This window comes from Rhipicephalus microplus, chromosome 8 (assembly GCF_043290135.1).
Source record: "Rhipicephalus microplus isolate Deutch F79 chromosome 8, USDA_Rmic, whole genome shotgun sequence".
Lineage (NCBI taxonomy): Eukaryota > Metazoa > Arthropoda > Arachnida > Ixodida > Ixodidae > Rhipicephalus > Rhipicephalus microplus.
In genome coordinates this window covers 39,382,152-39,409,674 of record NC_134707.1, presented here as the reverse complement: position 1 = coordinate 39,409,674, position 27,523 = coordinate 39,382,152, and the positions used below count along the sequence as shown (strand labels likewise).

Genomic DNA, 27,523 nt, shown 5'->3' with positions numbered 1-27,523 from the left:
TTGCCATTAATGAGTACAACGCTGTTCATAAAAGACGTGGACACAAAAAGAGACGACGTAACACACGGAGCGCAAACACAGTTAGTGTGTGGTGGCAAAGATAATGCTACAGTTCTGGTTATCTACCCTGCGCCCTGGTCTTCGGGAAGCTATTTCTGCCCTTTGATAAGTGTCTTCGAGACAAATTTCGTAACAGCACAATTCCTGAACACGGCCCACTCACGATAACCGTGCTTACTCTTTCACGCGTAGAATGGCATCTGCTCTCCGGCTCCCGCTCCCATAAAACATGCCTCCAACCTTTGATTTGATAACGCTGATGGGCCTGCTTCTACCTTTCAGCCTTGTTTACAAGCCGAAGGTCACCTCTCAGATTGATTGTCAAGAGGGCTTTCTGCAACCCAGCTGTTGTCCTGACGTTTGTGCCAGTGTCCGTGACATTGTTCTATGCGCACGCCTTGTGTAGAGACAAATTCATGCGGAAAATCTCGCGTGCTGCAGGCTATTGTAAGAGCCGGGGGCCTCTTTGACGCGGGTGATGGTTGCTTTTTTTTACAAAAAAAAAATCAAAGGCGCGTTTATTCGATGTTAAGCAACGCAACCTCGCTTTCAAATTTTGTGTCAGGGCTCATCTGAATGAGTAGTGACACAGAATTTTGAAGGCAAAATGACTAGTGAGATTGATTTTTGTTGACGCGCAGACACAATATTTGCAAATATGAAAGCCTATAACGTATTTAAATATTGTGCATCAATGTATACCAGTGTACACAATGTACACAAAAGTACATCAATGTACACAAATACTGTACACTAGCATCTCGAGTTTGTACTGGCTGTCACCTTCCTCGCGAGGGCTCTCTCCTAGCAGATTTTTTGAACGGAACGAGAAGACTGACTTGCACGGGTGTACCAAGGCTGACGTCCTTGCCTCGACAGTGCCTATTCGGTGGGTAACGCATGTTTACAATGGCTAAAGAGGGGTTCTAGCAGTCTCCACGGGGCCTTCCGTTAAACTAGTTATGAAAGCGGTGCTCATTTGCACACGGTCTTGTGTGCTGCCATAGCCAGCTAACTTTACATAAACACCACTTTGACTCCGTGCACTCCATGCAAACGAATCTATAGGACTGGGTGCCATAACACCGTCTGGAAACGACCCACCATCGTGTTCTCAAGCAAACGTCAGTTCTCATCATTGATAACAATAGCGTGACAATGAAGAATGGTAATGAATGTTTTCCCAGCAACTATGCTCGCGTGATGGCTGTGAATTATTCCTAGGTGCACCACTGTGCTCTGAGCTGATTCCTTCCAAAGAGATAGAAATATATTTCTATCTATAGACTTCAGTTTGCTACCCTGTGCTTGGGAATGGGAGAAGAAATGCAAGAGAGTGAAAGATAAGAAAATTTATTGGTGACAGTAGGGAAAAAAATGTAGAGTGGTGCACTCTCCGAACACTATAGGAAGCAACATTCTCCGCGAACAGTTACAGTTTGTCTCTAAGTGCGGTTGTTTGCAGGAACCGCAATAACGCCTTCAGGGCAACTCGTGATGCAGACCGGCTTGACCAGGACCCCAGAACTTCGTTCTGTCAGGCGATGTGGGGGACTAGTTCCAAGATAAATAAATGGGCAATGCCGATACTATTACGAGACCATTCATCCTATTTCCAAGCGATCCTGTGTGGGATAGCGGTCGGGATGATGGCACTTCGTTAAGCAACCCGCATTTCCTGCTGAGCTCTCACACTCTTTGTCTCGAAGCCCTTTTCAATTATGTATTACATCGGCAATGAAGCGTTTATTTCTCAGTGCATCGATTCCATATGTTTCCGAACCTATAGAGGACAAACATTTACCATGCAATTCTCGTATATTTGCTCTGTATTTACTGAAGAATATTACCTAAACATATGGAGTTATTCTAATGAAACACGGAATGTTTAAAAAGGGCTGCTCAATAGTCATGTCAAAGCCCTTGCCTCAAATTTCACTGACTTCATCACTTCAGCCACATCTAACCACCTATGCACGCTCCACAAAAAAGAATGGTATACCTATATGTTCAGATCAATAAACCGCGTGTTCTTAACCATGCGCGCAGGTTGGTGAGCCGATGGATCTGCGTGGTTTTTACTATGAACGTTGAGCTCTTCCAGTGCTTCCACAAAGTTCATTCTTTGTGACGAGCACACCCGCTTTTGTACTTGATGTTATGACGGTTGGAGCCACTATATCGTTTCCATCAATCCCGAAACATAATGAAATTTTGAGGTTAATGTTTCCAGACGGAGCATATCTTTGCAACTTACCTATCGAACAGAAACCCGCTGTTGAGACACTGCACAGGAGAGCTTAATGGAACTGAATTGCGTCACAAAGTCAGCGTTGCATTTGGGTGCATAAAAGAGAGACCGCACTCTGTTGTCGAAATCCGTATCATTTTAATTTGCTTTTGTGTGGTTTACAAAAAAAATTACGTAAAGAAAAAACTCGCAGGGTACTTTTGAATTCTTTTTCTTGTTCGCCTATTAGATGTGGCACATACCAACTGCGGGGTATCGGCCATGCATTCAGTGGTTTTGCGAAATAGTACGAAGCTTTAGGATAATGGAAGATATATATTGGAAAGATTTCAGATTACACAGGAGATTACGGTACTCCATCCGATGTATAGAGAACACATCAGTCGACGTATTTTGATCCTCATGCACCCTTATCCGAATGCCCTCTGCACTTCACTTGGTTTTCCATAACCTACGCGATGGGTCCTGTTTTTACTAAGCGACGAAGTGATGTAATGGCGTCAAAACGTGACGTCGTGTTATATTATGCCCTAATGATGTCATGATGACGTCATTTGCTAGCGTCATCGTGAGGTGTTCTTGTGCCATTGGTGTTGACGTGACCGACAGCGATTGTCAATGTACAGTCAACCACAAATGTTTACAGACCACGTGAAGGCGTGTCAAACTGAATATGCGTGTCACCTTGCGGTGCGCCATCTACCGTCAACCACAGTGCTACGCCGGAAAAGGGTCTTCTTGTAATTCACCGGCCTTTCAATTTTCTACTGATAACTAGCCATCGAATGGGTGCGTTTGTGATAAAGATTGCGACTCAATGCTTGAAAAGCAGAAGCATATAAACGCAAATGCGATATAGTGGGTTGCGTTCAAAAGTGAAAGAGAAAAATAATTTGTATCCAGACAGAAAAGAAACAGGCCAAATATTAAGGGAGGGCTGCTTCTCGGGAACTGCGGGGCTCTAGAGCACCGCTGACGTAGCGGAAGTGTCACGAAGAGACTTTTGGCAACGCGCTCATGCTGTCCGCAAACTTTTGTGGCCAACTGTCCTCGCTTCTAAGGGCGTCTAAGGTTTCCGCCTTGATAACGTCAATGCCGATACTCGTGGTTTGTGGCTTTCATTTCTGTTGGCGCGGTTAGGAAGGAAGAGACCGACATGCTTGATCACTTACGGGACTGTGCTGAATTCGAAGAATTCTCTGCTGTCTTTGTTGTGGCTGGAGAAGTTCGATTCGCCATCTACATTATCTTTTTTTCCGTCCCCTAAACCGCAGCTGTGTCGCCTGTTTGCTGCCAGTACTTGGTGCGTACATCAGCACACGGCAATGTGCAATCAAGAGACGCGAAAGAAACACAAAAAGGCCACGCCTTGACAGTGGTAGTGTTGGTTCGCGTCTTTCCATTGCACTAAGGTCCTACCCGTCGGTATTGGAAATGTATCAATCAACGAAGGCATCCGCGCCTGTGTAGTCCCCGGAGGGCCCGTTAAGACCCGAGTCTGAAAAAACGGCTGTCATTGGCTCAGATCAATAGGCGTCTATTAGTGGGCACTGTTTTTTTTTGGCAGAACCGTACAGCAAGAGGAACTCGTGAAAGGAGGTTCTGGCAATTACATCAATTAGAGTTTCAGTATAACCTTTTTATATAAGCAGCTGATGCGTTCTTTGTCGAGGAAACCGGAGACCGTCCCAGATGTTCCGGAGACCGTCGCTGATCTTACGGGACTCTGCCGAAAAGAAAAATTACGTCTCCGACTTCTCACTACTCTCGGAACTCACCAATACGCCCCCGACTGCTTCCGCTATTCCTCTTATTTCAGTCACCCACTTCATGCCACCTCCTTCAGCCGTACTAGACGCCCTCAGTTTCGCACTATAAGCAGCGTCCACCAGAGGGAGCTGGCGGAATTAAAGAAGAGAAGCACTGCTGAAATCTGTACAGGAACGTGCCTACAGAAAAGGGAAATACCAGACAGTTGGCGGAAAATGGAACGAACTTGGAACGAAAGGTTAACATTCGCTCGTATAGACCACTAACCATTACATCGATGCTATACAGGTTGGTGATGCAGGCAGTAAATAAAACGTGGGCAAAGTAAAATAAGATTTGAAGAGAGGCCTAGGAAAAATGAAGGAGAGTAAATGGTCAGGGAAAGTTTCAGGTATTCGTATAGTAAGAGCGTGGACACAACTTCGAGAAAAATAACTAGGAGACTCCCTAGTGATTGTACAGCTGGCAGTGAGTGCGATAAGGCAACAAGGGGCATTAGCGATAAATGAGAGAGGCGGAGAGGATTCATTGGATGACAGAGGCCGAAAAGAATCCATCTCTCAGTAACTATACAGAAAGGGCAAAAACAAAATAAAGAGGGAGAGGTTCTTATTTAATTATTTATTTTTATTTATTTATGTACAGGAACTGGCATCCTTTGTACAGAGCTATTACAGGAGTGGAACAACAAAAACATAAAAAGAAATTTATTCTAGACATGTAAAAAAATAGTATGTAATATTTGACCTTACTCAAAAAGGCTCAACAGGAAGTAGAACTCACAAAACGCTACCAGAAAATAAAATATATGTACGGGATCATACGCGGACAACATAAAGATTAGTTAGCTTCAAATGAGATTCTGATCAATGTGTTTAACAAATAAATCTATGGATGAGCGTAAAAAGGAGACCCTTGATAATTCAAGAGGAAGCGCTTTACTCGAAGCGAGGTCAGGTTTCCTGAGAATGCGTAGTTATGAAACGAGATTCAATAAAGAGGAAGAACGATGCATACATGCTGTGGAGGAAATAAGGAAGCCACGGAGCGCGTCCTGATAGAATGTGGTGATATCCACCCGATTGTAGGTGTACGTAAAGCCTATGCATGAGGCCTTTGGTTTAAGAGACAAACACGAAAGCTGAAAACGTCTGCTATAGAAGCAAGAGACGGTTAAAGTATTGACGGCAGGAAAGTATAGGTAAAGGAGAGAGAGTGAAAAAAAATGGGGGGGGGAGACCCTTAGACTTTGATTTTCCGAGTTGAACGCGGTAGTGATAATCTGTCCCTAGTGCGTACTTAAATTACTGAGTGTATGAAATCATTGCGGCAGTGATGTAACGATTCAACACGTTCTCTGACACTGTTCCTACAGCGAGCAAAGACAGCCGCTAGCTGCTGCGTTAGCCCACTTTGACGACAGGCCCTTGTCAGAACAGTCAGCGCTCGAAAGCCGACATGATCTATCTTCGCACATAAAATCAGTGAAGGCCTCATTGAAACTTTTGCGTGGTAGTGGCTCATTGAATAGGCTATAACACCCCCGCTGTTTTTTTAGCTTTTTTGTTTTCCATTTCTTTCTCATTTTTTTCATTTCTTTTTCCCTTAGTTCTGGGTAGCATACCATCCGGTTGAGTGTGAATGAGTATATCACACTCATTTCCAAGCGGAGGAAGGTATGTTCACTGCATTCACAAGCTTGACTGTGTGCTACAACACCTGCTTGCCATGCAAACGACTCGGGTTTGATTCCCACTCAGACCTAGAACTTCTTATAAGTTATTTTATTTGCATCTTTCTTGATTTTTCTGTCACGCGAAGATCACAATCCCTCACAATCGACGACGCTGATGCCGACGGCCTGCGACGCCGATGCCGGTATTTCTGTGAAACGAGCTTTTTAGCGCTATCGCAGTAAAATTACGTCATTCTGCTTGAAGAGGCAGAGAGGTAGACTGTGTACTGTTACGACCGGCCCTGGGGAGCCAAGCAGGAAGAGTTTGGGGGAGAACCGGTTCTTGACCGACGGTGTCGTCCACCCCCACCTCCCCATTCGGGTTCCTCCTCGCCGGGAGAGCTCCGGGGTCTGCTGTGCGTTCGTGACCATGTTTGGTAACATTTTAGGGCGCCGTGACCATATATGGACCTTGTGTTAGGTGGTGCCACTCCATGTGTTGTGCGGTGTGTTTCCCCCTCTCTCGTGGCCGAGGTGCCGGAGACACCGTATTGGCTGACGATGTGGACGGGGCGCCCAGTGTCAACGGCGCGGCGCTATAAAATGCCGAAGATGTTTTGTATCACACGCACTCTTCTCTCTTTGGGTCAGTTGACCACTTCTCCACATGTAAATAAATCTCTGTTGTTCGTTCGGGCGCTTCTTCTCGCTGAATTGTTGGACGATGGATCCTGCGACGGGGCCAGCTACCGAAAACGAGACCGGCAGGACCCGGAGTCACAACAACTGGATGGCAGCGGCGGGATGCCGATAACCCCGAAAGCGACCACTGGACGGAGTGAGCCCGAAGTTCGACAACGGGACGACAGGAGAAGGAGGACACGAGCTCATCGACTTCCAGAGGGAATCGAACGGCACTTCTGAGAGGCACGACGCCGGAGACATGACTGCGAACTGGGTGAGTGCCGGCTTTCTCTGTTAAATTTTACCAGGCATTTACTCTATGTGTTAAGTAAAAGCTGGTAGAGAGGGGCTGTCTTGGTCATTGGTTTCACAGGTAACTTGCGTCAGGCAGAAATTGTGTGATAGCTTGGTTAAGCTCTTTCTGTCAGTGGCGTCAAGGTTAACAGTGACAGGGCAGGATTCCGTGTAAGAGCTTTTGAAGCTTTATTTGTAGACTAAGTTAACGGAAAACTTGAGGCAAGGCAGGTATCTAGAGCTGTCGTTGCCGTCAAGGTTAATTAGTTGCAGGACAGGAATCTTTGTGAAACAGAGACAGCGGTACTGGAGGCAGCCATGAATCTGAAATCCCTGCGAAAGTCCATGTTGTTGCTTCTTGCAAGGGAGTTGAATCTGCAGGTGTCGGACTCTCAAAGAAAGCCAGAGCTGATAGAGGCGATTCGCGCATTGGGGGCGGAGGATGACGAGCTGCCAGAATGTGTCGAGGAGATCCAGGAGAGGCAAGCGGCAGAGGCCGAAAGAAAGGCGGCCGCGGCCGAGGCCGAAAGAAAGGCGGCCGCGGCCGAGGCCGAAAGGAAAGCGGCAGAAGCCGAGGCAGATAAGATGCGAAAGCACGAGCTTGAAATGAAGCGCCTCGAGCTAGAGATTAGCCATAATAGTAGAACAGGAGGCAGCGAGGCATCCGGTACCGCAGAGCGGGTCAGGTTCAAAATGACGGACCTAATGAGATCGTACAAGCTATGGGAGGACATTGGGCTGTTTCTCGTCAACTTTGAGAGAACTTGTGAAAGGCAACGTTTCAGCCAGGATACGTGGCCTCAACGCTTGTTGTCCCTACTTCCGGGGGAGGCCTCAGAAGTAATCGCGCGCCTCACAAAAGCGGAGGCTGACGAGTACAGTGAGGTAAAGTCGAGCCTTCTCAAGAAATACAGGTTGTCAGCGGAAGGTTTCAGACAAAAATTTCGCAACGCCGTAAAAGAGAACAATGATTCATACCCGGAGTTTGCTCACAAGTTAATGACCAACATGGGGGAGTGGCTCAAAGAGGCAAAGGCGTAAGGGAATCATGACAAGGTGCTCGAGTGTATCGGTCTGGAACAATTCTATCAAAGGTTACCATAAAAGGTGAGGTTCTGGGTGCAGGATAGACCGGACGTGAACACAGTAACGAAAGCCGCAGAGCTCGCTGAAGAATTCGTTACGCGCCGCGCCCTCGGGGCAAACAGCGAGCCTAAAAGGGAAAAATTCCTACTACCGAATAAGGCGCTGTTTAGAAAACAACCGACAAGTCTCGCACAAAAGGGTGAGGAAAACAGGGAATCTAACCCTGGGGCGTCGGCAGAGGCAAGCAAAAGGAAATTTGAGGCGAAAAAACCGGCGACTTGTTTCAATTGCCACGAAACAGGGCCCTTCGCGAAACAGTGCCTGAAAGAAAAGGTGGCCTTTTTATCTATAAATGAAGCCGACGAGAACATGAAGTTGTTAGAGCCCTATATGTACGACCTTACCGTGAACAGCAAGCAGTGTCGGGTTCTTAGAGACTCCGCAGCCACTATGGACGTCGTTCATCCGTCCTTTTTTCAGTCCGGACAGTATTCAGGAGACTGTGCCTGGATTAGACAAGCCGTAGAAGCAAACAGTCAGTGCCTTCCCGTAGCTAAAGTTGTCCTTAAAGGCGCATTTGGTACGTTGGAAACGGAAGCCGCGGTATCGCCATATCTACCCCCTCAGTATCCTTACTTATTTTCAAATAAGTCAGATCAAATGCTGAAGGAGAAAGGTCTAACGTTGGGCGAAGGCATAGTGCAGGCACTGACTAGATTGAAGGCACGTGCGCTGGCTGCAAGAGCAACATTCACTGAGGCAAACAAGCCTCAAATCGACAACGGGCCTGGTTGCAAGTTGGACACCACGGTAACAAATCGACTTGTGCGAGAACAGGCTGCAGAAGCCGTAGTCACGGAAGCAACCATTCCTAAAGGCGACGATGAACCTCCTCCCGAATTGGAAGGGGTCAATTACGCCTCGTTGACCGAGCAAATAGAAAATGCCGTTGCTCCCAAGCCGATTCCTGGTAGTACAGAGGATAGCGCAGAGGGTGACACATTCCAAGTACTAGGAAATACAAAAGAGTTGTGTGTCATGCCAACTTCGGATAATTTCAGTCGGCTGCTGCAGGTGAGTCCCGCTTCATTAATAACCGAACAAAAGGGGGACCCGACGCTTAAGCAATTCCAGGACAGTTCGAAAGAGGGAATCGCCAAACGAAATGTGAGATTCCAAGAGAGGAGCGGCATACTCTATCGAAAATATCTAGATAGGCGAGGAGTAGAGTTTGACCAGGTAGTCGTACCTCAGGCGTATCGTCAGGATTTGCTTAGTTTGGTGCATGGAGAATCATGGTCAGGCCACTTAGGCGTAAAGAAGACGAAAAATTGTCTTTTACAGCAATACTACTGGCCTGGATGCTTTAAAGATGTAGAGAGGTTTGTAAAATCTTGCGATGTGTGTCAGCGAGTGGGTAAGCCGGGAGATAAGGTGAAATTTCCAATGAAGCTGGTACCCGTAATCACTGAGCCCTTTCGTCGGTTGGTAATTGACACAGTAGGTCCTTTGCCCAAGACAACTTCAGGCTACCGTCACATCCTGACCTTAATCTGCCCAGCTACTAAATTTCCAGAGGCGGTCCCGCTAAAAGAGCTAAGTTCCGTCGAAGTAGTGAATGCACTTCTGTCCGTGTTTGCCCGGGTAGGCTTTCCTGCCGAGATACAATCAGACCAGGGCACCATTTTCACGAGTGCCTTAACGACAACCTTTCTAGAGCGGTGTGGCGTGAAATTATTGCATAGTTCAGTGTACCATCCGCAGTCGAACTCGATAGAAAAGCTTCACTCCGTGATGAAGCGAGTGTTAAGAGCCTTATGTTTTGAACGAAAAACTGACTGGGAAATGTGCTTACCTGCAACGATGTTTGCACTAAGAACTGCACCACATGAGACAACAGGGTTTACGCCAGCGGAACTTGTTTACGGCCGCAGACTGCGGTCTCCTCTTCGTATGCTGAGAGAGTCGTGGGAAGGTCAGGGTGATGATCCTGTAGTAGGGGAATATGTCCTCACCTTATTGGATCGTCTAACAAAAGCCCAAGAACTGACCGAGAGTGCGATGACCAAAGCACAGCAGAAGGCTAAGCTTTACTACGATCGGACAGCTAAAGCGCGACACTTTGCTGTAGGAGACAGGGTCACGTTGTTGAGGCCCTCCCAAAAGAATAAGCTTGAAGTGCAATGGGTCGGCCCGGCCGAAATTACTCGAAAATTGTCTGACACCAACTATGTGGTAAAATTACCAGGAAGTCGTAAGGCACACCAGGTGTATCATAGCAACTTACTCAAACCCTACAAAGAGAGGGAAGCCATCGTGAACATGACTTTAAATGTTCCGGAAGAGGTTCCGGCAGAAATCCCTGAATTAGCTCCCGAATCGGACGAAGTCCCGATCGAGAAAAGAGTTGAGGATTTAGTATTAAAGTCACAACTGACAACGAAGCAGAAGCAGGATTTGCGTGGTCTTTTGACCGAGTTTTAGGACAGATTTGTAAGCGAGCCAGGCCGGACATCCGTCCTTACTCATGACATAGAGCTTACCTCGTCGGAACCGGTAAGATCTAAGACGTATCGGGTGTCACCTCGCCGGCTTGAGCTAATAAAAGCAGAGGTTAACAGGATGCTGGAATTGGGCGTGATTGAGCCGTGTGAAAGTGATTACACTCCCCCGTTCATTCTTGTGGAGGTACCCGGCAAAGATCCGCGTCCTTGCGTAGACTATCGTAAGTTAAACCTCATCACCAAAGATCAGACATACCCAATTCCCCACATTGAGGAACGCGTCGAGAGGGGAAGCAGCGCGCAATTTATCTCAACGCTAGACCTAGTGAGAGGTTACTGGCAGGTGCCGCTCACCGAGAGGGCGAGCCGGTATGCTGCATTTATTTCACCATTGGGGACATTCCGCCCTAAAGTGTTGAGTTTCGGCCTAAAGAAAGCGCCTTACTGTTTTTCAAACTTAATGGATAAGGTTTTGCGGGGACAAGAGGACTTCGCATTGCCTTACTTGGACGACGTCGCCGTGTTTTCCTCGTCCTGGCCAGAACACTTGGCGCATTTGAGAGCAGTACTGACACGCCTACGCGAAGCAGGTTTAACGGTAAAGGCGCCCAAGTGTCAGCTAGCACAAGCAGAGGTACTCTATCTCGGGCATGTTATCGGTCGAGGGCATCGCCGTCCCTCTGAAATGAAAGTGGCAGCTATCCGAGACTTTCCCCAGCCCCGAACGAAAACCGATATTCGGGCTTTTCTTGGAATAGCTGGTTACTATCGTAAGTACATCCCTAGATATTCCGACATTGCCAGCACTCTTACTGACGCGTTGCGCAAGACCGAGCCCCAAATGGTCGACTGGGATGAGAAGAAAGAAAAGGCTTTCCGCGTTTTGAAAGCGGCCTTGTCGAGCCAACCTTTGCTTAGTTCACCGGACTACTCGAGGCCTTTCATAGTCCAATGTGACGCTAGTGATAGAGGCATGGGGGCAGTTCTTAGTCAAAGGGATGAGGGGGATCAAGAGCATCCCGTCCTCTATGTTAGCCGGAAACTCACTCTTCGCGAGCAGGTTTACAGCGCTAGCGAAAAGGAATGTGCGTGCTTGGTTTGGGCAGTCCAGAAACTGGCTTGTTATATTGCCGGAAGCAAGTTCATTGTAGAAGTGGACCACTGTCCTCTCACCTGGCTACAGACCATGTCCTCTAAGAACGGCCGCCTGCTGCGTTGGAGCCTTGTTTTGCAACAATATACGTTTGAAATACGCTACAAAAAGGGTGTACTCCATGGCAACGCTGATGGCTTCAGTCGATGCCCCTGACGCGAGAGGATGTCTCGAGAACTCTGGCATTTTTTTTCCTGACCTAGACAAGAGCTGATGGTTGTTTTTTTACTCTTTTAGGTGTACTTGTTTGAAAACGTTGAAGACACGGCAATCCAGGGTTTCGGGTTCGGTGTGCTTCCAGTGTTGTTGTTTTGTGTCACCTTAAAGTGTGAGTAACATTTTGAATAAATTGTGTATTTCCTTTAATATCAGTTAAAGGGGAAAATTGCCTGGTGGAGTTTGGCGGAATCGTCCGGCGCTCACCGGCTGAGTAGTTGTGTTTTCATGTGCGTATGTGATGTCTGTTGAGCCCTCAATGAAGCAGGTGTTGCCCTCTACTTCATCAAAGACGGTCGTCACCAAACCGACTGCCGGCGCTGATATCTCCGGACAGTGGCTGCAAACCTTAGCCCATCGAGATCTTCCCCCCCCCCCCCCCCGCGCGAGAGACTGTTACGACCGGCCCTGGGGAGCCAAGCAGGAAGAGTTTGGGGGAGAACCGGTTCTTGACCGACGGTGTCGTCCACCCCCACCTCCCCATTCGGGTTCCTCCTCGCCGGGAGAGCTCCGGGGTCTGCTGTGCGTTCGTGACCATGTTTGGTAACATTTTAGGGCGCCGTGACCATATATGGACCTCGTGTTAGGTGGTGCCACTCCATGTGTTGTGCGGTGTGTTTCCCCCTCTCTCGTGGCCGAGGTGCCGGAGACACCGTATTGGCTGACGATGCGGACGGGGCGCCCAGTGTCAACGGCGCGGCGCTATAAAATGCCGAAGACGTTTTGTATCACACGCACTCTTCTCTCTTTGGGTCAGTTGACCACTTCTCCACATGTAAATAAATCTCTGTTGTTCGTTCGGGCGCTTCTTCTCGCTGAATTGTTGGACGATGGATCCTGCGACGGGGCCAGCTACCGAAAACGAGACCGGCAGGACCCGGAGTCACAACAGTACTTATAATTTTCTTTGTTATATGAAGACCGTTTTGATCGAAGTAGATAGGGCACCCAGCGAACACAAAAAGAAAGTTCTGGCGTCGTTTTTTTTCGAGCATGGTGGCATAAAAGTCACCACCCTGTTATATGAAGGGGATGCTCGTAGCATCCCTCCATTCGTTCATCTATCCATAGAAAGTTGGCCGCGACCAAACTTACGACAGCCGAAGGGTTATCACATTCTGCAGCTTAGTTTTAAGTGCAGCGCGATTGGTTCAGAGAAAAATAGTCCTCATTTTAGCAGCAATAAAATGAGATCGTCTGTATACATATGTAAAGTCATGTTTGTTGAAGAAGCAAGATTCTTGCATCGTTGTAAGGTTACTGCCGCAGGATCTCCCATTGTTTCAAAAAAAATGCCTAGAGGTCGTCGCGGAATTACATGCATACAAAGTTTCTAAATAGGCAGCAGAAGTAATGACGTCAGAAAATACAAATATTCATTAGGTATGTTGGTAACATATGAGAAAAACATTCCTAAGAACAACCCCATTAAAACATCCCAATTAAAACTTCCATATTACCTAATAATACAAAAATTTGAAAACATAATGCTCAACAGCCAACGAAAGCAATAAATATAAAACAGAATCACAAAAAAATAATAAGCCAGGCTTACGATTTATCTTCCGCACTGTGAGCTACCTACGGGTGCGTAGAAAACTGTTTTCAACAAATTCAGATTTGATTAGAAGATTTCGGCAGTTGATTGATAAACGACACATCTCTTACACGTGAGTAACGAATGAAAATTATGTGATAATAATATTTCTAAAGGCAATAAGTCTTATATTTAGTTTATAAGTTTAGGAGGAAGTGAAAGAGCCTACGAGCTCGGAATGCATTGTGTCACATAGTCGTGCAATGGTTTTCTCCCGCGAAACCTTCGCGGCCGCAAAAGTCGTCTTTAGAGGTTGGTTACGTTAGTAACAACACGTCGAGCTCATAGGAACATCAGTACTATGAGAAACATTTTGTGAACGTGCGGTCATAAGTGTTACATTGGCTGTTTGTATTGAGGATAGCGCTGGAAAATCACTCAGATTATCATAAAAATGCACAACACAACACAACAATAGAGCGTATACACAACATTAGAGCGGAATGTCGAAAACAGCAGTTAATAGGTTCTGACGGCCCATTTTGATCATTTCAAGGCATTCACGCAGCATGAACAAAGAACATACTTATTTTAAAAATATTTTGCTTTCATGAAATAAAACTTGGCAAAATAAATGCGGTAGTTTACACGACAGCAGTATTGTCGAAGTATGCGAATATCTTTTTTAAGCAGTGCTTTCAAAGATTAAGTTCCCGTATTTCATTTGCGCCGGCTGTCAGGTGGATGGGCAGAAGATCAAGTGAGAGATATTTACAGTTTAGAATATAAGGTAAACGTATGGAAAGTTGGGAAAGCTGCTTCGAAGACATTCTTGAAAACATTTAGGAGCACACACAGTATACGGGAAAGGAAAAGGCGACAAAATAGCAAATATTATTCGCCCTGAAAAATAGCGATTACTCCCACCAAGCCGAGCATTGCAGCAGCTACCAATGTTTTCCTATTTTATGTGACACCAACATTTCGTTTTAACACGAATACAAGCTAGGATTAGGATTAAGGTGTAGGTAGCCGGTGTGTTGGTCAATGCGAAATCAGCCCTTCGATTGCACTAACTGACAAAGAGTTCCCCTTTTTGAGCAATACTTCACTTTCACATTATGCTGCACGTGATACCACTTGTGTAAAAATTTCTGTCATGGTGTAATATTATTATTTTTTCTTTTTGTTTACTTTTATTTCTTTGGTGGATCTTTTACGCACGAGTTCTCCTGAGCTACCCTGGGATATGGTGTTATTTCGTGTACTTGTTTCGATAAACTGAGTTGTGAATTCGCTCCTGTTTATCATCTCGCCTTTCGATTTCCCGTATACTGTGTGATCATCGGAATGTTACCAAAAATTCCGGCATACAAGTTCTTATCTTGTTTTCCAGCCGCGTCATTGCTGAGACAGCTGTTGTTCTCTTAACTTTACCGATTGCACGTGCTGGTGGACATATCCAGATGAGATCAAAGTACACGCTACAATTTTCCGCAATTAGAAAACGTTCGGCCAAGCGAATCCGTTTGGCATGTCTATTCGACAAAGTGGCTCATCACCTTGTCAGAACGTTGCAAAGGAAAAAGAAAAAGCTTATCAGAAGACGTAGACAAACTTAAAAAAGTTATGCGGCTTTCAATATCAATTTAACTTGGTTGAGCTGGTAGACACTCAGATGGGCTTCAGCGTGGTTTAGACGAAGACCAAGAAGACACACTAGAACAAAGACGAGTGATCGTTTGTGTTCTGTATGTCTCCTTAGCCTTCGTCTAAATTGCGCTGACGCCTATCCGAGTGTTCGGCTTTCTTGCGCCCAAAGTATACAGCTTGTTTCAGGCACGTTGAGCGAAACACTATGCCCGCCTCTCTCACGGGGTAATCCTGTGCATTTACTGTAGATCATTAGGCCCTCATACAACTAATTAAAACCATTGAAGCAGTTATTTGTCTTCAATTATCGAGTATACGCGTATTCTTCTTCATTTCATTTTACAATTTATACGCGTGTTGTTTAGCCGTTACAAGTGCACCATAAAAGCTAAATAGTTACAATTAGATCAATATTTCCAGGATGAATGCATCAGTTTCTGTAAATCAAGCGTGTTGTTTTATTTTGGGGAAAAAGGGAATGGTAAGAGATTTTTGGCTATAATGGCGCCAAGTCCGATGAAAGTGAATAGCTGGGTGACTTTTCTTGTTTCTCTTTTTTTCGCTTTGATTATCGCCTTCTTTGTTTCTCTCTCGTCTTTACCTTTCCTAAGTGTTTTACATTTCTCCAATTTTCTGTTTAATTCCTTGTCTTTCGTTTTATTTGTACATTGCTTTTTCTTTAACATTGCTTATTTATTTATTTCACTTCCACTCTATCTCTTACTCTATTGGTCTTTATCTTTAACTCTCAATTTTTGAATTATCTCTCTTTCGGTTGTTCTTCATTTTTGGGTTTTCCTTCCTTTTTTATTCATTCTAGGTTAAGGTTTATTTTCCGATTCTACTTTTTTTCTCCTTCACCTCAACCTCAAATATTTTCTCCTCACCACCACTACCTTTTTGTATCATTTTTTTCTACTATGATACACAGAGCTATGTTGTTATCAGCTAGCGGGTGCAGATAGCTGCTTGGTTACGATGCTAGCCATGAGATCGTGGGTACGAAGGTTCGATCACAAGCGCAATGTAACAGTTATCTTTGAAATCGAACGAAGGTGTGCGCGCTTGTCTCGGAGGCGATAAGATGTAGAACGCAAAGCGATGGGCAGGTGTCACCACCGAGTCGTCTAAGCAAAGCGTTGGAAACACTTGCCTTTTTGAGCATGGCGTTGCATTGTCAGCGCAGCGTGATAAACGCTATACGGTCCTTAGAGTTATTTATGTATGCCTTCTCTAGTATAAAGACACACATGCGGAATATTGATGTGTTGGTACGGTGCCTTAGATATGCACAATAATTGCTTTTTAATTGACAATCACACAAGTATGAATGCTTAAGTTTGAGCAATATTGGTGGTGGCTTCGAATAGGGTTGGCCGTTTGGGTTATCGTTCGGGGCCGTTTGGGGTATCGTTTAGGCGGACAAAGAGACAAACGTACAGACAGCCCAAAATTCTTGCGTCGAAGTACCCCAAGAAAGGCTATCATAGTTCCTGGCCTGTCTTGTATGAAGGCCAACGCTGTGTTGCCTAACTTAATTTTTCAAACTCTCTCAGGAGCTTGTATAATTGATAATATTGCTTGAAACTGAGGACACCTATAAATGTTCCCAGTGTAGCGTACGCCCATAAAACTGCATTGCGAGAATTCGCTCAACGCGTCTTCGTATATAGAAACAAAATTAAATTCTGTCTACTTAGTCTACTACGTAGGATAGATCGAAGAATGTTTTCATCTTCGCTTTGGGTATGGCACTCTTTGTTACATTTTACAAGCCATCTGCGCAGCATCTGCCTATTGCAGATGTACTCCAAGAGCACCAGCGTCGTTTTTGCTTGCTCGCTTCTAACACAATTCTAAGGAAGAAATTGCTCCGTTCGCTTGAAATGAAGCATATCTACGCACCACGGAAAGAAATAAAGAAAGAAAACTGAGACTGTATTCCATGGCCGGAGGCACGGTTCCTTCTACTGCATGAATAGAGAAAATAGTTCACAACGTCACGTCGACAAACTACTTCCAGAAAACTGCAATTTTTTTTTCAGCTAGCCTGCGCAACTGTTTCTGGGGCGTGCTTTCGAAGCAAGCAAGCCTTTCAGGTTTATACAGCTGATAGCACTGCCTAAAGGCTTGAGAAGAGCTAAAAATAGTTTCTCGCGAAAGTCACGTATCAACCCAAAAACTCAATTCCACCGCCACACAGCCTACTTTCGCATCCGTCCCCACATGTCCTCTCGCCCGGCTGCACACACTATGCAGAACCCGTATACATGCGTCGACGCAGAGTTTCGCTGTTGGCCTCGCACTGAACGTGGAGTGAGGGGTCTCCGGTGTGTCGCAGACGGGGAGCACGCTTCTTTATGTGCGCGCGTTCTTGTGCTGCGACCTCTGACACGTGGCAGTACTTGTGTTCGCATACGTTGTACCCGGTCGAACAGCGGCATCCGGACAGATGAAAGAATGCTGCGCGCAGTCATCGTTTGTAGGAGGCGCCAGAGTGGCCCGGTATGCGTGCTGCCCTGAAGTGGAGTCCCCACGGCGCTACCGCATAAAGACGATGCGAATTCGCTTCCGGTAATGAGGCATCGTCTCTCTGTGCGCTGGCGATATTACTGGGCCACGCCGTTTTCGGAATTTCTTTCTTCTGGCTTGTCGTGCCGTGAATGTTTTAAGAGTGCTTTTTTTTTCTTTTGTTTTGGAGGAGGTATATGTCGCCCCCGCTGTGAGAAAATGTCGTATATGGCCTACTTTTGCAAAGGTGAACGTCGCGGTTTCGATTCCTAGAAGCAGTTCTTGGTACAATTCCACGGGTGAAATACGATAAGCAAATAGTATTGTTCACCACACCCAGCCCCGTCTGAGCGATAGCTGGAGGTTCTCAGCACAAATATATTTTGTTCTGCTCACTCTATGGTATTACGTTCATAGAGCTGGGTGCCAAGTGGTACAGCGAAGCCTCGGCTTGGTTAGACTTGCTTGAGTACTTGGCAAGAAAACTTAGACCTGTTTCGGGCCTATGAAATGTGAGTAATCAGCCCATCTGCTAAGCAGGTCACCTGGTTGTTGTTGTTGTTGATGATGATGATGATGATGATTGTTATTCTGGCGCACACCCACAAAGGGGGATCGGCCAATAACTGGGTGGCAGGATGTTTAAGTTGAAGGTTTATTGTGTTACAAACACAAAGTAACTCTGGTATAACGCAGGTTCAGTTCTTCCTTCATCCTCACCTTTTTTTGTTTCTACCGTTTCTTCCCCTCAATATATACCATGCTATGCCCTCTTCCTCCTCTTCCTAACCTCTCACATCATATGCCCTCACCCTTAATTCTATTTCTCATCCCTTCCTATGCTACATGGTTATTCTATCATTTACCATTTTCTCTATTCCCTTCCCTTCTCACTTACATAAAACCTCCTCATCGTCATATATCTTTCACATCAGTCTGTTAAACTATTCAATAGAAATTCAATTCTATGCTATATCATTTGCTCTATACTTTTCTTTCCTCCTCGCTCTCAATTCTTTTCCTGGCCTACGCATTGCTGTCCTATGCTAGAAGTTGCTTAACACATACCAGTGGTCTGTGGCGCATGGAACATGCTAGTCGAGAGTACGCCATGGGCCAATCATCTGCCTTCCTCCTTTCCCTTCATCATCACCATCACAGCACTGCTCCTTAACTCCACTTCATTTTACAGCGAAAGCTGTTATGAGATCACAACACGGGTTGCGTATGGCACCGTAGTTGTCCGCCGCCGCCGGTGTCTGTAAACCTTATCACACGAAATAAGAAGTAAAACTCAGTAAATAACACGAACCCAAGCACGCTATGAAAAAACAGACCGGATCCCACAGAGTTTCTCTCAAAATTACTTAATGGACAATCGGGCGTTAGTGAGCTGCAGGAAGCAAGGAAATGCTGGCATAGGGGAGCTTCGAACTTGATTCGGATTTGTAGACCTCGAAGACGCGTCTGGCTTCACAATAAATTGGTTTCTTTCTTACTAAATGAGCACGTATTAAGCCATTTACTTTTTGTCATTGCACAGAAACGTGTTTTATTTAACACTGAACACTTCTGCATCAATTTAAAATTTTACGAAGCGTTAAAAGTAACCAACGGCCGCTAAAATTGACAGGCGGACGGCAAAAGCGAGCGTTCCTTCTGCCACCTATGTCGTTTATTTTTTTCTTTCGCCAATTGGTTGTGCCATCACGGTGAGAGGACTTCGATTTTAGATTATGTTACGTCCACATGAGATCCCGTTATAAGCGTTTTCTTTTGAAGTTCTTTATTCACGCAGTGGGATTCCACTTTTGAACCAAAGCCTCGCTCAACACCTGCCAACACATGCCTCGCAGACACAGAGTTTCCCACAATACTTACTAGGGAGAATTTTGGCGCTGGTGTCTATGGGAGTTGCAACACAAGGCGCTTCGGCGAGCGTGGAAATGATGGGTAGTACACACATTTGTCTAATTTTCGTACTTATGGCCTGCTGGCTCCGTGTGTGTTCGTGTGGCTTGGAGCTGTTTTTTCACGAAAACATAAATTAGCAAACGTTCACCGTTTGCGCTTCATAACCTTATTCTTTTAGGCTTACTATTTTGAATCAAGTCCCTAAGTTGAAGAGGGTTCGTTTTTCTTTCGAAACAAAACAGTAACCAGTAATAAACAAAGGCGCAAGTACGATTCACCGCCCGCAAGTACGAAGGCTAGGCAAATGTGTGTACTACCCATCATTCCCACGGTCGCTGAACGATCGCAGCGCCAGAGTGCCCTCTAGTTAATTTTGGGAAACTCTATGACATATACAGCCATTCCCAGTGCTACAACAGGGCCCTATAAAAAATTTACATAGATGATGGTGCCATATTTCCATTTAGGTAATTTTATGACAATCTCGATGCCGGGTCCCCTGCATGCCAGCTCAGTAGTCTACCACTGAGCCACACCGGTGCTTCGAACTTCTTTGCAAACTGGCCCTTGGCAGGCTTGATGTCTGGAAATGAATCGCATTATTATGAGTAATGAAGCACTTTAGAACATCAAAGAAACAACCAGGCGTCACACAATGCAAAGCGCGTAATGGTTGGTTTGTTCATTGCCCCAACCCATTACAAAATCTTGTTTTTGTTGGTTTGTCCGCCGCCTAAAAGATCCTAATCACTTATGAACTGTGTCGCATACCCACTTGAGGCGTAGTTCTTCATCGTCGTTAACCACAGCATCAAAAGTTTGCACAAAATTCTTTGCAAGTGTGTAGCGAGTACTACGCTTCTCCGAAGAGTGACGAAGGATATCACAATGAATTCCGGCCTACTACACAAAAAATGTGAATACTTATGACGAAATAGGTACCCAGCAAGCGTTCTTGTAGCAGTTACCCCAAAAGTGTCTAGAAAAGACTGTGAAGGGCTGCTCTTCTAGCTTTTACTGTGGCTGTGCTGCGCGTTTCGCGCAGGCCTGGCGATTTTCTCACCATTTGTTCTACTGTATAGCACCTGGTTAATACCTCAATGAGAACCACCTTGGAATGAAGCCGAGGGAGGTACAGGGGACGTTAAATGTACTGATTGAACTATATTACAAGCTTGTATTGCACGCGTGACTATACCCACTCCCTGAGGCTCATACCCACCAAATTTTCTTCTACGAGGAAAGTCTTACCGACAGCTTGAGCACCTCTTCTGCATCGATTGGACACATGGAACAAGACACAAGATGACCACTGTCCTGTGCCTCCTTTTTGATCCTGAGTTTTTCTTCGCCACGTCTCACTATGAAGAATTACCATTTAGTCACAGTAATACCGATTTCTTTCACTGTTCCACGCTTTAGCGGAGTACACACCTACGCGATTACCGGATCATGCTCCCGGCGGTCTTGAGGCTTCGAGGAGATAAATCGTCAGGGCTATCATATTTCTACAATAGAAAATACGGGATTGTTGCGAGGCAATACAGTCAGCCTTAGCATTTGCAAAACTTTAGCGCTTCTTGAGTTCAGCAACGCTTTCCCGTCACCGTCACAACGCAAGCCGATCTCTATTACGTAAAATGTACCACATTTTACTCAATCGGACCCCATATTTCTCTCCCCCACTCGTATATCTCTTTGTAATGGCCATTCACTAAGTGCTGCTCGCCCGCAAATTATAACATTGTCACCTTTTCGTCTTCTTTTTTACTACGCACCATTGTATAAACTGGAACGGCCTTCCCTACGCCACCGTTGCTATCAACAACCCACCAGATTTCATAGAAGTTGTAAGATCTCACTTCTCATCTTAAATGGTGACGTGTGATGGCTACTCATTGTACACCCAAGCCGTATGTAATGCCCCCCCCCCCCCCCAAGGATCCTTTAAGAAAATAAAGCGAATGTGAAAGAAGGTTGATTCAACACGACGCAAGCGATGGAGAAAACTAATCTGCCGCAGCACCACGCCATTGCTTGAAACTCCGTTGCAAACTTGCCTTGGACAGGCTTGATGTCGGGAAAGAAATCACATTAATATGAGTAACACATCGCTTTAGAACAGCAAAGGAACAAGCAGGCGTCACAAAATGCAAATTGTGTAACGAGTTGGCTGTTGAATGTTTCAACCTATTACAAGAGCTTTAGGCATAATTCTTCATCGTCGTCAGCCACAGCATGAAAAAACTGCACAAAATTGCTCGCAAGTGTGCAGCGGGTACAACGCTGCTCCGAAAAATGACAAACGATTGCTTCGTGAATGCCTCCCTACTGCAAAAATATTAGGATGATTTATAGTGGTGTGGGTACCAGAACAGTGTGCTTGTAGTAGTTACCAGAAGAGTGTTAAAAAAGCCTCTATAAAGCTGCTTTTCCAGCTATTGTGATTCTGATGCGCGTTCTGCACATGCCTAGATTTTTTTCTCTCAATTGCCCAGATCACTGTACGCTGTATCTTGATGTTGAAAATAAAGTGGAACTGAAATTGAAGTTATGTTAGGAGTCATCATAGGTGGCAAAACTTTGAGCATTAGACTCGACAATCAAGCAATATCCACCAAACAGGGCGACTACCCAAAGAGAGCTTTTCAGATGACAGCGTGGGCTCGTTGTGTGAGAAGGTGTATTATATCCACCATAAATGCTAAAATTGCAGAAATACTGTGCGTTAGGTGACCGTCTTCTAAGTTTTAAATGAACCTCAAGCATTGATTTATGATAGCTTTTATGTCGTATGTCTACTGGCAGTGTAGCATTACAACTTGTATTGAGTGAAAGAGTTTGAAATGGACCTTATATCACGATTTACTAGAGTTACTAGGACAAATGTGAAAAATCCTGTAGCGTATGCCACAAAGAAAGTGAAATCACAGTCGGCAACAGAACACCCAGTATCTTAAGAAGGCTTAAACGTACGTTGAAAGTACAGTGTGAGTTGTAAACGTTCAGCGAGGCAGGAGCTCAAGCTTGCTGGACATCACGCGGGCTTCAGATGTGAGCTTGTTGTCTATAGGAACGGTAGGGCAGCAAAGCACGACCTTTTTTTTTTGTTAAGGCTTCGTGTTCCCCACACGTCTTTTAGCAGGAGCTGCCGACACGAAAAAGGGCACTGTTTTGGACCCAAGTTTTGAAAGAACATGAACTTTCTTTTGCCTTTAGGGCGGCGAAGCTTAAGTATAAAAAAGCTATAGAATTCAAATATTAAATATTCACATAAGCCTTTGAGAGGCCCTTTGTTGAGCTTCGGAGCGCCCGAAGTGGATCTTAATTTTTCTGCTTCGATATAGACGTCCCAAATGTGTTCCATTTCTTAATATACTTGCGTGGTGTCAAAACACACCACACTTCGTGCGTGCTTTATGCGTATATTAAAGATGTACGCGACGGTCGAAAAACGTGAAGTACGTAGTAGATCGATCCCATGGTGTTGTGTAAAAATTGCATTCATATGCATGGAGAACCCAGAATCTCCCGGAAACTTGATTCGAGCAGTCGTTGGAGTGGTTTGTTGCACAGGATTCGCGTATCGAGTGAATTGTGGGAGCTCTCAAGCTGTTGTCTAATTACTGGAGATTTAAAGTTGAAGTTTTTTTAAGCCATTCGAACACGGCCTATGAAATTAGGTGACACCCAATCGCCTGATAAATGCCGGCTGGTCTCGTTGGCCAGGATTTTGTGTGAACAAGCATTCACATAGTAAGCATCTAAATACCGTAATACCGACGTTGTTGATCCGTGGTTTTTTGCAATGTCTTCTCTTCATAAAACTCGAATGTTGACACCACATTTCCTAGTTCCTTAGAACTGTAGGTTGTAAGTCCCTATGAAATCAAAGAAGGCGTCGCTGCGACCGATGCTACGTCGATGCAAGTAACGGCAACACTGATACCGAGGTTACAAACTTTGTGGAAGAAAAATTACAAACATTGCTTTATAAAACAAATTGAATTCTGAGCATTTATTTATTTATTTATTTAGAATGAGATCAACGTTTGCGTGATTCAATGGCGCAAGTATTGTCACTGAAATGCAAATGCATAACCAAGGGTCCAAGGGGGGCACCTACGTCTTTATTGTAGACATGTATACAAATACAAGAGCAATCCAAAAAAAGGGCAGTTTGGCAAGATGAAAGCTTGCAATAGGAAAGTCGTAAACATGCCATGAGTGTGTGGGCGCTTCAGTCGATTATTCAACGACTACACTTCTTTCTCTTCAGCTGCAGGAATGATTCCACTACTCCTTCAACACTTATGATGTTTCCTTCAGTTTCAGCCGTTTCAGCCTTGAAGAAGACAAGTGTACTCGTCGAAACGCCGACTCCGGCGCGCACATGATTAAGTGCAAGTTCCAGCCCCATGACCTGAGCACGCTTGTCAATCGGATATATCGCGAGCAACTGTAACGCAACTCGCATTTTCATTCGTCTTCATTTTGTGCTTTATGTTCAACCCAGATTCTCAATTTTAGAATTTCGCCAACACCTTAGCGTCACGTACTTAGTTCAGCGCGCGCATACCACTATTTCGTTCTCTTATGGTCAAAGTATGAGTGAATCCAGGGCCACTAAAAAAACACGCCATGGACACACGATCCAGAGTAAGGCTCACCTGGGACGCTCCGTCGCATCCGTCATGTGGCATCGCCGACAGCCCGACGCCGGTCCGTGGCCTGGCGCGTCTTCTAGCGACTGGCGTTGAAAAACCTACCTCCACCACGACGCATGTTACCCTCCTCGTGGTGAGCAGAACATATCCTTCCGTAACCAAGAAGCACTTTAGATCAAGGGTTCACGTCACAATCACACACAACTTGAGGAAACGAACATCCACAGCTTGTTTCGGACCGTCGAACAATATACTTTTGTCCTATGTTTCGACTTCAACGCGTATCCTTGGTTTGTCGGTGTTTTTTTTTTCTTTTGGTACACTGGCTGGTAACACGAGATCGTGTCGAGGCGAGCGCTGTCTCGCACCGTCCGGGCCGGCGCGAGATCCGGGTTAATTTTGGCCCCGGAGCCGTGGACGCGTGTTCATTCGTGGGAGCCGCCGGGATGAGGGAGAAAAATAAAAAGGAATGCAGATGCTGGCGCCCCCTGGAAAGAGAGGAGATTGGGGAAAGAGTGGGATGAAGGGAGAAGACCTCCCATGAGCGCCGGTCCTCCCCTAAACCCTTTCCTTCTTGGTTCGCATTTTTTCTTTATTCTATCCTCCGCTTCGCGTTGCCGCGCGCGGGTTCGTTTAAAAGGTTGCGTGTGGGCTTCGACATGGTTGTTGACGGTTTAGTAAATTTAAACGGCGCTACTACGAGGCGTCAGAATAGAGGAACACAAGACGAACTGAAAACTCTGATCCTGATGTCTGAAGCGACGTTTAAGTTTCCTGAGTGTCTTGCCAACTTACTACACAACATATGCTTTTTAAGTTTGTGGACGAGAAGGGTCACGGTGGTTACCTGGTTTTCTTGGAACGACGTTGAATTTGCCACGCTGGCAATGGGATTTCCTTTTGAAAAAGTTTCGCCTGTGGGGAAGAAAAAAATAATAAAGCAGCACGGTGGTGAATCCAAGCTTCTTGCGCATTCATGTCGTGAATGCAAAATTACATGGGATTTAGCGTCCCGAAGCCTCGGTATGATTATAAGGGGCGCTGTTGGGGTGGACTTTCGAAACTAATACCACCGTGAGTTCATTAACGTGCACCTTATCTGAGTATAAGTGCCTGAATCATTTTTGCCGCCATTGAAAACGCGGTAACCGTGGCCAGGACTTCAGTCCACGACCTTCGAGTTAGCAGTCGAGTGCCATAACCAGTAGACCACCGCGTAGGTCATTTTTATATCAAGTAAAGGGGAAAAGATATCTCATTCAAGCCATTCTTTTACAAGTTCACATTTTAGACATAAACTCACAAGTATTGTTATTTATATTTTATAAAAATATAGCTTGGAAGAAAGCAGCAAGAATGGAACAAGAAGGCAACTAAATGCCATGCTCCTGCTTTGGGCTACGTCTTGTTTCGCTCATTGCCGGTAAATTATTTATGCACTAGCTTGCTTGTACTTTCTAACAAAAAAAAAGAAATGTGCCTACCCTGAACTATCATTTTTTGTTTGCTTTCTTGTTCACCTTACAATACTTGAAGCTTTGTTTATGTCAACCCATGTTTATACTGTTCTGCGCGTACGTGGGAAGGTTTCGTTAATGCAGCTATGCCTAATTTTTTTATTAGCCATAGTTTTCCTCTCGTACCAAGGCAGCGACAACTAGCTCGGTCTTTTGGGGGACGAGTGCCACAAGGAACATGTCGCCAAATACGTAAATTCAGAAAGGGTCATTATATTCGAGCAGCACATGTTTTTTTAATATAAAGGACTTACAAAAAGTAGGCAGTTAATGTACAAATGATTATGCACAGTAAATAGAAGTTGCACAAACGCAACGATTTCTCGAAGTCGAGGGTCTGGTCGGGTGGAAACATTCGTGAAAACAGTCAAAGACGCTGATTCAAGGCGAAAAATATTCACTGACATCTCGGGTCCCACACGGGAGCCTAGTTCACAATGTATGCTTCGTGAACAAGGCTCCCGTATAGGAAAAGCCGAGACGTCGGTATTTATGTGTCGTCCACTTTGTAGGCGTACTTCAGCGTTATAACCAACGCAGTGATGCCTTATTGGGAAGCACACAAAGAAAGTGTTCGACGTTGAGAAAAACGCAAGCCTTCTTGCAAGTACCGCTAGTCCCAAGCATTGAATGATGCATTGGTGCCTTGAATCAATAAGTGTGTCTTTTTTTCTGTAAATTGAGCAACGAGTCGTTATTATGAAAAGAATAAATTCGGTTTATTCTATACGATGTGACGCTATTGGATGGTGTTTGTGTATATATGGGCATCATGTCAGTGTTTCTTGTTGAATTACCTTCTGTTGTGGTTGCGTCCGGTACCTTTATTCGTGGCTGATCATATCTGCCTTGACTAGCGCGTTCAAATAAGACCACGATAGAAGGAGGGATAAGCCGAGCCTGCGGGGTAGAAGAGGTGTAAAAACTTAGGGGACTTTAAAGCTTCGCCTTTAAGAGTTGGACGTTACAGCAATATTTGGTCCCGTACTTCAAACAGTTAGTGCATGAGGCCTTTTTGAACGTACTATGTACCCACTGCGTGGCCTTAAGGGAGTAAGCGCAGTACCCTTTGTGCCTTTTGTAGTGATTGATTGATTGATATCTGGGTTTTAACGTCCCAAAACCACCATATAATTATGAGAGACGCCGTAGTGGAGGGCTCCGGTAATTTCAACCGCATGGGGTTCTTTAACGTGCACCCAAATGTGAGCACACGAGCCTACAATATTTTCGCCTCCATCGGAAATGCAGCCGCCGCAGCCGGGATTCGAACCCGCGACCTGCGGGCCAGCAGCCGAGTACCTTAGCTACTAGACCACCGCGGCGGGGCTTACTTTTGTAGTGGATCACCGGCTTTCAATCACAAAGTCATAAAGATGATCACATGTTCTGACGCCCGGTGGGAATGTTACCTCATGCCACGCATTATTATTGCAAAATTGCATGCAGTATTGTGAAGCACATATACAGGAGGTGTGTGTTTGTACAGCAGGAAAGTTACTTTCACGGCATTTCCAAGCAGAGGAAGTTATTCTCACTGCATCCGAAAGCAGACTTCTAACTGTTTGGTTGAACACTTGCTTGTCAAGCAAAAGGTACTGGTTCGATCCCCAATCCGACATAAACGACCCAGGTTTGATAGCCAGTTGAAGCCAGAGTATTGAATTTTTTGAATTGTTTTTTTTAATTTTTTGGTCATTCAAATGATGATGATTTTTTTCTCACAACTAGAGACGCCAAGACTGGCACCAGTATTTCTGTGGAACAAGCTCTTTAACGCTATCGCATTAATAGCGCATATTTTCTTCATATACTGTGTATGCAAGCTCTGTATCACGGACCCGTCAAGAAGGCCACGGCGAATTTCACAACATCGAGGTGCGCTGCTTATCATCTCGGTTTCTTGTTGAGTTTTTTGCGCTGCTTTAAGCCCGACAAAAATGTGCTGAATCGATGAATAGGAAATATTCTGCAGTTTTCCAAGGCGAGGCCCAGGAACGCGTTGGACCGTTGAGCAGGTTTTGTGTATTT

General features: G+C 45.3%; 1 protein-coding gene across 1 annotated transcript in view; it reads right to left on the bottom strand.

The window, feature by feature from the left end:
* LOC119165355 (potassium voltage-gated channel subfamily KQT member 1-like) overlaps positions 1–24,384 on the bottom strand; it is a 134,667-nt gene extending 110,283 nt beyond the window's left edge. Inside the window, exon 1 of the mRNA XM_075871575.1 lies at positions 23,979–24,384. The gene's annotated coding sequence lies outside the window, so the exon portion shown is untranslated. The remainder of the gene's footprint in view (positions 1–23,978) is intronic.
* Between the last annotated feature and the right edge of the window lie 3,139 nt (positions 24,385–27,523).